Raw genomic sequence first — 10,340 nt, forward strand, 5'->3', positions numbered from 1 at the left:
CAAACCTCTTCACAGCTAAAAAACAGACACCACAGATCCTGTTGCAGCAAATACTACGATGGTCCATTTTCATGGCTGCATATTCATACCGGCTAGTCCACAAGTCGGGCAAGGAAATGGGCCATGCCGATGCTCTCAGCCGACTGCCTCTACCATAGACTGAGCTGGATCTGGCCCCAGCTTGTCATATTCTGGCAATCCAGGACCTGCCTGAAGCACCCCTGCATGCTGGGAACATTGCAGCTGAAACCACTATGGACAGAACACTTAGCTGCATTCTCAAGTGGGTGTTCAGGGGTAGCCAGAGGCCCGGCCAGGCCCTGAGTTCCAGCACTATGCTTCTCAGAAAAATGAACTGTCGACCCACAAGGGATGTGTGCTGTGGGGCAGCAGGCTCATCATTCCACCCAGTCTTCATTCCAAGGTGCTGTATTCCCCACATGAGGGACACCCAGGAATTGTTCGGATGAAGGCTCTAGCCAGGAACTACTTGTGGTGTCCAGGGCTGGACAAAGACATTGAGAATCAAGTAATGAGTTACCAGGCCTGCCAAGAAACCCGACCGGAGATGTCACAAGCACCAGTGCACCACTGAGAGATCACGCACACCCCATGGTCTCGTGTGCACATTGACTTTGCAGGTCCTTTCCAGGGCAGGTGTTCCTGATAGTAGTGGACAGTTATTCCAAGTGGTTGGACGTGGCACCTGTCTCATCGATGACAATGACCAGAGTAATCCAAGAGTTCCACCGGCTGTTCGCCACACATGGTCTGCCAGAGTGATCATGTCTGACAATGAGGCACAAGTCACGGCAGAACAGTTTCAATCTTTCCTCAATGCCAAGATGATTCAGCATGTAACATCTGCTCCATTTCATCCCGCAACCAATGGTCAGATCGAATGAATGGTCAGGACCACAAAGGAGGTGCTCAAGTGTATGATGACTGGGGTTTGGAATCACTGCCTCGTGAACTTCCTCCTGTGTCAACACACAACTCCCTGAACAGCAACAGGTTGCAGCCCAGCGGAACTGAGTTGGGGCTGCCAGCTCACCATGAAGCTTGACCAACTTCACCCAGAGTAGCGGTGGAGATGGCTCAGCCAACACTCTCCCAGGAACTTACAGCCGGGTGAATTGGCTGGGCCAGGAACTATGGGAGTGAAGCACCTTGGGTGGCAGCTAGGGTAACTAAGGTAATGGGGCCCTTGTCATACGAGGTTATTCTGGGGAATGATCACACAGTCAGACACCACATTGATTAGTTATGGCCAAGGGTGGGATTCAACAGGCGTTACTACTGGTTCGGTGACTATGTTTTGCGCGTGTGTGTAAAAAAAACCTTAAGCTGTGCTGCCTGGAGAACTGAAAGGTGCACAGCATTTGAAAAGCCTCTTTTTCAACCTCAGCTGTGCCACGCAAAGCAGCTGAGATTGTAAAAGCAGGAAATAAAGGACAGGTAAGAGCCCAGGCGGGCGGGTGGGCCAAACAGCAGCAGACACAGAACCAGTTCAGTGTCTGCTGCTCTTCAGAGCGACCAGTTCTACAGAACCAGACAGAACCGGTAGCATCCCACTCCTGGTTATGGTGTCGGCAAGCCAGTCCAGTCCTGGGTGAGGATCCAGAGGTGTTAGCAGACTCACTAGGGGACTGTTTTCCTCTGAGTTTGCCTACATTACCCATGGCTGCCTCCAGGGAAATGGAGGATCAAGGGCAGTAGAACTGCCACCACTCACAGGCAACCAAAACGGCCATCCAGACTGTCCAATTGGAGATGGACAATACTCCACTTAAACAGGACTTTCCAGTAACATTGCAGCAGTCCACCAGGATCCGTGGGCCCCCAGCCTATCTCAAAGACTATATATCCACGGGGGAGGAATATACAGTATATAGTTGTGTTAAGCCCTGCTAAAGTGAAACTAACCATTAGATGACCCTAACTGTAAACTCCAACTGTTTTAGGTGGGCTTTTTCAAGTATTATGATTGGTTAAGGCCCTGTGGGCCCAGAGTATAAATTACAGGCATTTGCCTGCTGTTCCTCAGTTCCAGTTTAAGTCAATAAATGCTGTTGTAGCTATGCTGGTCTGCTCCTTGCCTACTGAAGCCCACTATGCAATAACAAGTTAATTGCATTAATATTTTTGAAGATGTATTTTGTTTGATAATTTGAGGCATCCTTCCTTCTTTATATAATTTTAATTTAAAATAATTAACAGGAAGATTAAAAATTAAGATAAAGTAATTAAAAGAAGATAAAAAGTAAGAAATAAATCAGAAAAGGCTAAAAGTACAAGAAGAAAAAAAGAAAAACAGGAAAGAAAGAAAAAAGATACAAAGAAGGGGCTTTCAATCCTATTTATAGCCATTATAAATACAATTATAAGTTTACTTATTACTCTGTAGTTTTAACACACCTCTCTTCTTACTATATAATATATCCTATCTAATCATCAATACCATAAGTCATAAGCTCACTTTTTTTTGCTTTCCCCAAAACAGTCCATTTGACAATCTGTGACATAGTTCCTGAGATGGAAAAAAATGAATTATCTGTCTTTCCAGGATTTATTTTATATTTGTTTGTTTGTTTGTTTATTTATTTATTTGTATCCTGCTTTTATTATTTTTTTACAAATAACTCAAGGATGCGAACATATCCAATGTGCTTTCCTCCTATTGTCCGCATAACAGAAATCCTGTAAAATGACTTGGGCTGAAAGAAAGTCACAGGCCCAAAGTCACCCAGCTTGCTTTCATGGCTAAAATGGGGTTTGAAGTCACAATGTTCCACTTTCTAGCCCAGTGCCTTAACCACTATGCCATGGGGATGAGGCTTTTAAAGAAATTGGTTCTGATTCAGTGATTCAGCTCTGCACTCATCCCTTGTGGAAGGGGAATGGGATAACTTGTCACAGCCAACTTGCTGTGATCACCTCCCCATGCCCACCTCTCCACAGCCAACTCATCGCAACCAACTCTCCATGGCCAACTACCATAGCCAATTTGCTGTGAGACAACTTTCCATGGCCAACTTGCTACGGGACAGCTCACCATAGGACAATTTATCAATTCAATTTAATTATTTAAAATAAATAAATAAAAATGTTTTAATTTTTGTCATTCAGATTTCATTTTGTCCCTCCTTTTGCATCCTTTCTTTAATGATTCTATTCTACCATTTCTTCGATATCAGTGTAACTCTTGTCCCGCAGCCAGTTGCCTGTGGCAAGTTAACCATGGCGAGTTGGCCGTGGCAAGTTGGCTGCAGCGAATTGTCAGAGACCCTTGTGGGAGGCACTTTGGAAGAAGCCACAGACAGAACAGTGAATTGACCTAAGTACTTGGCCTATTGAAGAACTCCAGAGATGCAACAGCTGGATTAGAAGACAACAATTTGAGGAACTGGAGTTTGTTTTCAAAATTTTGAGGAAGGATGAGGGCTGTCGTCAGCGGGTATGCATACAGATGATTCACATACAGGTACTCCTTGACTTACAATCAGTTGTTTAGTGACTGTTTGAAGTTCAGACTGACCCTAAAAAAGGGGACTTGCAACCTGGATTTGAAGTCCCGATGGTCAGACCTTTACATGACCGAACTTTGGGCGTTCGATAACATGGCAAATTTACAGCCATTTGCAGCATCCTGTGGTTTTTGACAGTTACTGCTACTTACTTCCACTTTTTAACAAAAATGCACCCACAGTGAATCATAAGTTCACTTGACAACTGCAGTGTTCATTTAATGACCACAGCATCCGCTTAACATCTGCAGCATTTGCCACACACAAGGTAGGTGGGCAGGCTCTCTTACTGTTGTATGTCAGGGAGAATTTGAGGTTTTTCTGCTTGTTTAAAAGTAGATTAAATCTTTTGGGAGGAGATTTTCCTGAGTCAAAATGGAAGGAAAAACCACTATTTTCATCAGTGGTGGCTGGAAATATACCTGGAAGCCTTGAAGAAGGAGTTAACTGGTAAGCCATTTGCTTGCTTTTTGGTTAGAAGAGACCAGGTTCAAATTCCCACATTATTCTAAATTTCACTAGCTTATCTACAATGATTGCTATGAAGGTAAAAGAATTACATTTGGGAGAGGGGAATCTGTACTTTCCCCCAATATGTATTTACTGTACATATCTTGTTTGTTTATTGTTTGATTGTTTGTTTGAGTTGATACTTCCTTGATTGGGGCATTGTTTACTGCTTGATTATTAATCTCGATATTAACAACAGTCTAAACATGAGCCATGGTGGCACAGAATGCAGGATTGCAGGCTAATTCTGCTGACTGCCAGCAATTCAATCCTCACTTGCTCAAGATTGACTCAAACCTCCATCTTTCCAAGGTTGGTAAAATGAGGAGCCAGATTGCCGGGGGCAATACGCTGACTCTGTAAACCGCTGAGAGAGGGCTATAAAGCACTGTGAAGCGGTATATAAGTCTTATTGCTAATCAAGGAATCACTAAGACCACTCCCACCAACAATGACAGGACAAGTCACTTGTATATAAACAGAGAGCAAACCCCACTCCCTTCTAGTACTGATGATGTTACCTAGTTGGGTAATGAAACGTCTGCAAGAAAAACCCCAAATGTAGAGAGTGCCAAGGATTCCATAGTTCAACCTTGGACTAGAAATATTCTTTTCTGTTGCTAAATGAATATTTAGCCAGTCTTTGAGTCCAGTGCTGTATCTGAAAGCAGAAAAGAGAAATCAAGCTTTCAGATAAAACAGTGAGATGCTCAAGGGAAGAAGGTGAGCCGAAGAGACAAACACAGGCAGGAGATGGGTTCTTTAGAGCAAAGTCATGAGCTGAGAGAAAGCTATGAATCCTCTTGTTTAGGGGAACTGTTTTCTGGCTCTTGCATGGTTTGTACATCCTGGCTCTTGTTCCTTAGCTGGTGTTGGAAGAAATATCCATCTGGTTCAGTTCCAAGGTGGGACAAAAACACTGGAAACAACATGGAGGCTTATTGGAAAGGAAGATTAATGATGAACAGAACCAACATCAGTCCTGGGTCAGCTGAAAAAAATGAAGTTGAGAGTGGGGGGATTTTTATACCTTCTTTGGGCTTTGTATTTGAGCTTCCTGTTCCTGTGCAAGAACATGTCCTTTAATATTCTATTGGCTGTTGTCAGATTCCTATGGGATCATGTAGGGGTTATGTAGGGGTCATAGCTGGCTCTATAGGCAAAAAAGGAAATGCAAATCCTAGGTGCTTCTCTGAGCTAATTTTGTCAACTTTTTGTTTGTTGCTTCTCTGAGCTCCCAGGTTTCTGTGACTTTGAAGTTCAGACTGCAATCACCCTGTTTTGAAAGGGTGTTGGGCAATTCCTATTGTGGCTAATTAGCTTTTCTCCTGTGTTGGATCTTGGGTGAGGGGCTGCTTTCTAATCCTATCATTCTGCTTTTGTTAGCTGTTGAACTTTGCTGCAAGCAGTTTCAAGGCATCCTGTTTTGAATGGATTTCTGCCTGCAGTATTTGCTTAGCTTATGAATAGAGCCATCTAGATAGTTGGCTTCTTTCAATAAGCTCTTTATCTCTTAAGTGCTAACATCTGCTGTGGGCTATTAAGAAAAGGTGGGGGTTGCTTTCTGCCTGATGTTTCTCTATTTCTCCCTTTGGGGAAATATAATATTCCGCCTTTTTAATATTCCTTAAAATATTTCATTCTTCGGATGGGAGGAAGCAAGATTCCTCCTTTTCTTTTGACCTTTTATTCTTGTGATCCTAGAGGAGGCTTCCCTCCTGTCTGGCAGTGGCTCTTGAATGGGGTCAAGCTGGTTTCCCTTTGCTTTGATGGTAGCCCCCCCAGAAGATGGGGAGGAAGCTTCTTTTTTTCTTTTTTGTAAATTTTATTTGAGTTTTCACAAAAAGGAAGAAATACAAATAAAACATCTTTTTTGAAAGCAGCATAATCCCGGGTTACATTTCTTCGTACAGACACAAATTCAAGTTCATGCTAATTTTTATATTCTATTCCATATCTTATTACTATTTTACATTTTCTACATGGCTTCTCCCCTCTTTTAATTTTCTCAATTTTATTTTATTTATTTCATCTCAATTCAAATCATTATATTTATATTTTTTGTCTGTCCTGTTTCAATTGTCTATTATCTTTTCTCATTAAACAAAATTTCTCCTGTAGTTACTGATTGGAGTATGACGCCTTTATATATTTCCCCTAAAGCTGTAACACTTAATATAATACATAACTTCTATTTGGATTCTGCTTGGTACATTCTTAAACTATACACAGTATTCTTGGAAAAAGAAAAAAAAAGAAAAAATTATAAATGTATATAATTAGGACAACATTCCATTCCAATTCAATTCTATCATTAATATTAATATTCATTAAAGTCTTAACATTTTTCATGTTACTTTTCAATTAAATATCATACTTCTATGGGAGCAATTATAAACTTTCCATAGTTAATTCCCCCCCTCTTCACTTATCTTTTATAAAACATTGACTAATTAAAATGTTCCCGTTCCTTCCTAATTCAATTTTCTCATTTATTTTATTTCATTTACTTTATTCACAAACATTTCACTAAATTACACCAACTATTTTATCCCTTATTCTAATCATATGTTGTTTCCAATTTTCTAAAGTTATTTCTATTACAAATATAACAATACAATCTTATGTACCTTTACAGAATCCCTTTTTCAGTTAGATTTTCACTCATTATCTCTAAATAGGTCCTGTTTCTTTATATCTTGCTCCGGACCTTTGTAACTTCTTTTCCTTTCCTTCTTCCCTCTCTTCTTCTCTCTCCCCTTTTTACCCCTTTGTCTCTCTACCTCTATTTCCCTCTTCTGTATTCCCCTTTTCTGTTGCTTTCCAGTATTATACTTATTTTTCGAATTATTTTTCTTTTCTTTGGTTGTTTTTTAAGTCTTAAATTCTCCATCCTCTTCCCCCTTTCCTTTTTCTTCCCCACGGAGAGTTACTTGTTCATTAAAGATGGCTTCTTCTTTGTCCCAGTCTTCTTGTTTTGCAGTCTTTTCTTGTTGTTTCTCATAGTTCCAGATCTCCATTTCTAAGAATTGAAAAACGAAGCCAAAAGAACCCTTCCCTTCTTGTGCATCTTCTTTGTACTTTTTTAAGTTCCATTTTCAATTCATCCAAAAGTGATGCCATTGTAGAAATTTTTAAACAACCACCTGATTGCTTTTAGTCATTCAAATATAATAACCAAAAATCCAAAAGTCACCAAGTAATCCAAATACACGCAAGCTGTTTCTCTTTGCTCTTTTCTTCCCCCCACTTTCTCTTCCTGGGGTTACTATTTAGTTGCAAAGTTTCAGTTAAAATGTATCTTTTAGAAGTCTTATTGAAATTTTACTTTAGATTCTTTTAAAGTCCAGGCAGTCTCCTCCTCTTCCAGATCCTGCCCTTATTCTTTTCTCTCCCTTCCTGCTTATAGAAGAAAAAGTTTTTAATGTCCAGAAATCTTTATTGTCCCTTTGGCATTTAGTTATATTTTCAGCTTAATTGCCTATTGATGCTAAAGCGGATTTTTCCAATTTCTTAGTCTTTTAGTTGTCAATATAAGGAAGGAGAGAGAAGAAAAAAAAAGCCAAACCTTTCCCTTTTCACTTTCTTTCGCTGCTTCCGACTCTTCTTTGGGAGCGATGTTATTTCTTGTAAAATTTAAATTCCAAGGTACCTTAGTTGTTGCTTTTTCAACTTAGCCCGGTCAGCCAAAACTTTCACTTCTTATCTTCCTCCTGCACATTCTTTTCCAGTTGAGTTCTTCTTTGAGGTGGCCATTTCTGACCACCACTCCTACCGCCTTCGGGAAAGGGAGTAATGGCCAGCTGAGGAGGAGAGATGCGGCTCTCCTCGACCCTGCTGGCGGTCTCCCCCCTCTTCACCACTTCTACGGGGTGGCTTAGCCCCGAAACCAGCCGGCTCGGGGCGCTCCAGCGGCGAGCCCAGGCAGAAACCACGCACGATCGCGGATTCCTGTCTGTCACCGAAGCCCTTCAAACTGGAAGTCGGAGGAGGCTTTTGATGGCAGTAGATCTAGTCTCACCTCAGGCATCCATGTTCCTTCTGCCCTCCATCCCAGGGCAAGGTGCAATTGAGTGAACAACTATTGTTTACACTGATGTCTTTTACTATGACCTATTTACTTCATGCTTCATAACTGCAAACCTGTTTTGGAAGATAACATGAGTTTTGCAAGTGAGGGCATGGCCAAAAATAAAGGCCCACTTTTAATTGTTTGCTTATACAAAGGAGAGCAGTCATACAATAGTTCAGCTCATAAGCTCTGGGGTAAACAAAGGGTGTTATTGGTTTAGGTCTGGTTTAAGTTTGGGTAAAACTGGCCAATTGCAGTTTATTTGGTAAACCATAATTTTAAAAAACTACAGCTTAATGAAGTGAGTTAAGCCAGTCAACAACTCATTTGTATGTAAAAGCCTGGGGATTCAAAAAGAAAATTTGCCACGTAGTAAGTTTGCCAGTTTTTCAACCAATCTCTATAGCTCTGCTTCTAACAGCAGCCTTTTTTTCAGGCAACATTTATTTAGTCTCCTGTCATTGAAGGTTGGCAGATAATCGTGTTTCTCTTCCTACTGGGATAAATTTTAGTTGCTGAGATATGCATCTTAAACCATAGCTGCAGCCACTGGAAGTGGCACATCTGGTTGTGATATTTCCCATCAGTTGATAATTCTGCCTGAATGCATATCAGACTCATAGCTGAATTTCATATCCAAGAGCAAGCACTAGAGACAAATTCTTTGTGTGTCCAATCAATCTTGGTCAATAAAGAATTCTATTGTATTCTGTTCTGTTCTGTTCTGTTCCGTTCTGTTCCATTCTTATTCTAGTCTACTCTACTCCTGTTCTGTTCTTATTCTATTCTGTTCTGTTCTGTTCCATTCTTATTCTACTCTACTCTACTCTACTCTACTCTACTCTACTCTACTCTACTCTACTCTACTCTACTCTACCCTACCCTACCCTACCCTACCCTATCTTACTCTACTCTATTCCTGTTCTGTTCTATTCTTATTCCATTCCATTCCATTGTATCCCTATCCTATTTTATTCTTTCTATTCATATAGAAGAATAGGTGCCCAATTCCTGTCTGAAACCAAAGTGGATGAAAATCCCCAGCCACAATGGGAGTAGAGTAGTAGGTTTCCTGCAGTAATGGCATGCAACCGGGGAGCTGGGTTTGCACTTAATGTTCAGTTAATATAAGTTACATTTGGTTTCACTTGAATATGTTGTCTGGACTCAGCCCAATTGGGTTTATGGTACCACCTGTTTTGTGAATCCAGCCAATTGTAATTTAATATAATAAATCATAAATAACCAAACCACTTGTCTATGGAGATCCAGGTCATGGTTGTCCCAAAAACTTTTTTTCCAAAAGGCATTCTCTGTGTTTTCTTTGAAAATGTTTCATTTCTCATCCAAGAAGCTTCTTCAGTTCTCTTCTTCAGAATTGAAGAAGCTTTTTGGATGAGAAGCGAAATGTTTTCAAAGAAAACAGACAGAACGTCCAGTTGCCTTTTGGAAGAAACACCTTTGGGACAACCAACTGGTTGTTCAATGAACTGGTCAACAATGCTATGATTCTGTTTACATTTGACTGATCTTATAAAATAAGTTGATTAGAGTCTGATTTAGTTTAGTACTTGGATGAAAGGCATCCCAGCTCTGTAATCTAATCTGGGAACTTGGAAAAACATCTTAGAAAAAGACCATGGGAAGCACTTCCATCTTCTTGTTGAGAAAACTGCATGAGTTTCTCCATGAAGATTAATTTGAATAAGGGAATATCTAATTACTATGCTTAAATGATTCTAGTTATGAATACAACTTCAAAAGGTAATTAATATCAATTAGATAGCTGTAAGTATGGAGCCTCCCTCTTTCTGATCCTTGCATCCTCTAATTGTCCTCAAGCATATTTTTGCATCTTTCCATCTAAGGTCCACCTATAATCCCTCACAACCTTGTTGTATATTGACGTTCTTGTCTTTTCTTTAACAGTGTGGCTGGTGGGTGGGAAGAAAAACAGAAGACAGTTTTGCTGAGTAGCTGAGTCAAAACACCCTTTTATGTTCTATAGCTTCTTTACTGTATGGGGTGGATGTCCAGACATATTAATGGCATTATCTCTCTGGTTTGCTAAAAGCTGCCTTAACGCCCAGATAAATCTCCCATGGAGGAAGTCATCACTGCCCTTGGTATCATTTATGACAGCGTGTGGGAAGAGGCCTCTCCCGGTCAGGTGCAACTGGGAGGGCGAGTTTCTCCTAAGTATTGAAATATTGATGCCTGATTTTTCCAAT

The sequence above is a fragment of the Notechis scutatus genome, chromosome Z, assembly GCF_049901735.1.
Source record: "Notechis scutatus isolate UNSWTSFEM ecotype Mainland chromosome Z, rNotScu1.2, whole genome shotgun sequence".
In the NCBI taxonomy this organism is placed as follows: domain Eukaryota; kingdom Metazoa; phylum Chordata; class Lepidosauria; order Squamata; family Elapidae; genus Notechis; species Notechis scutatus.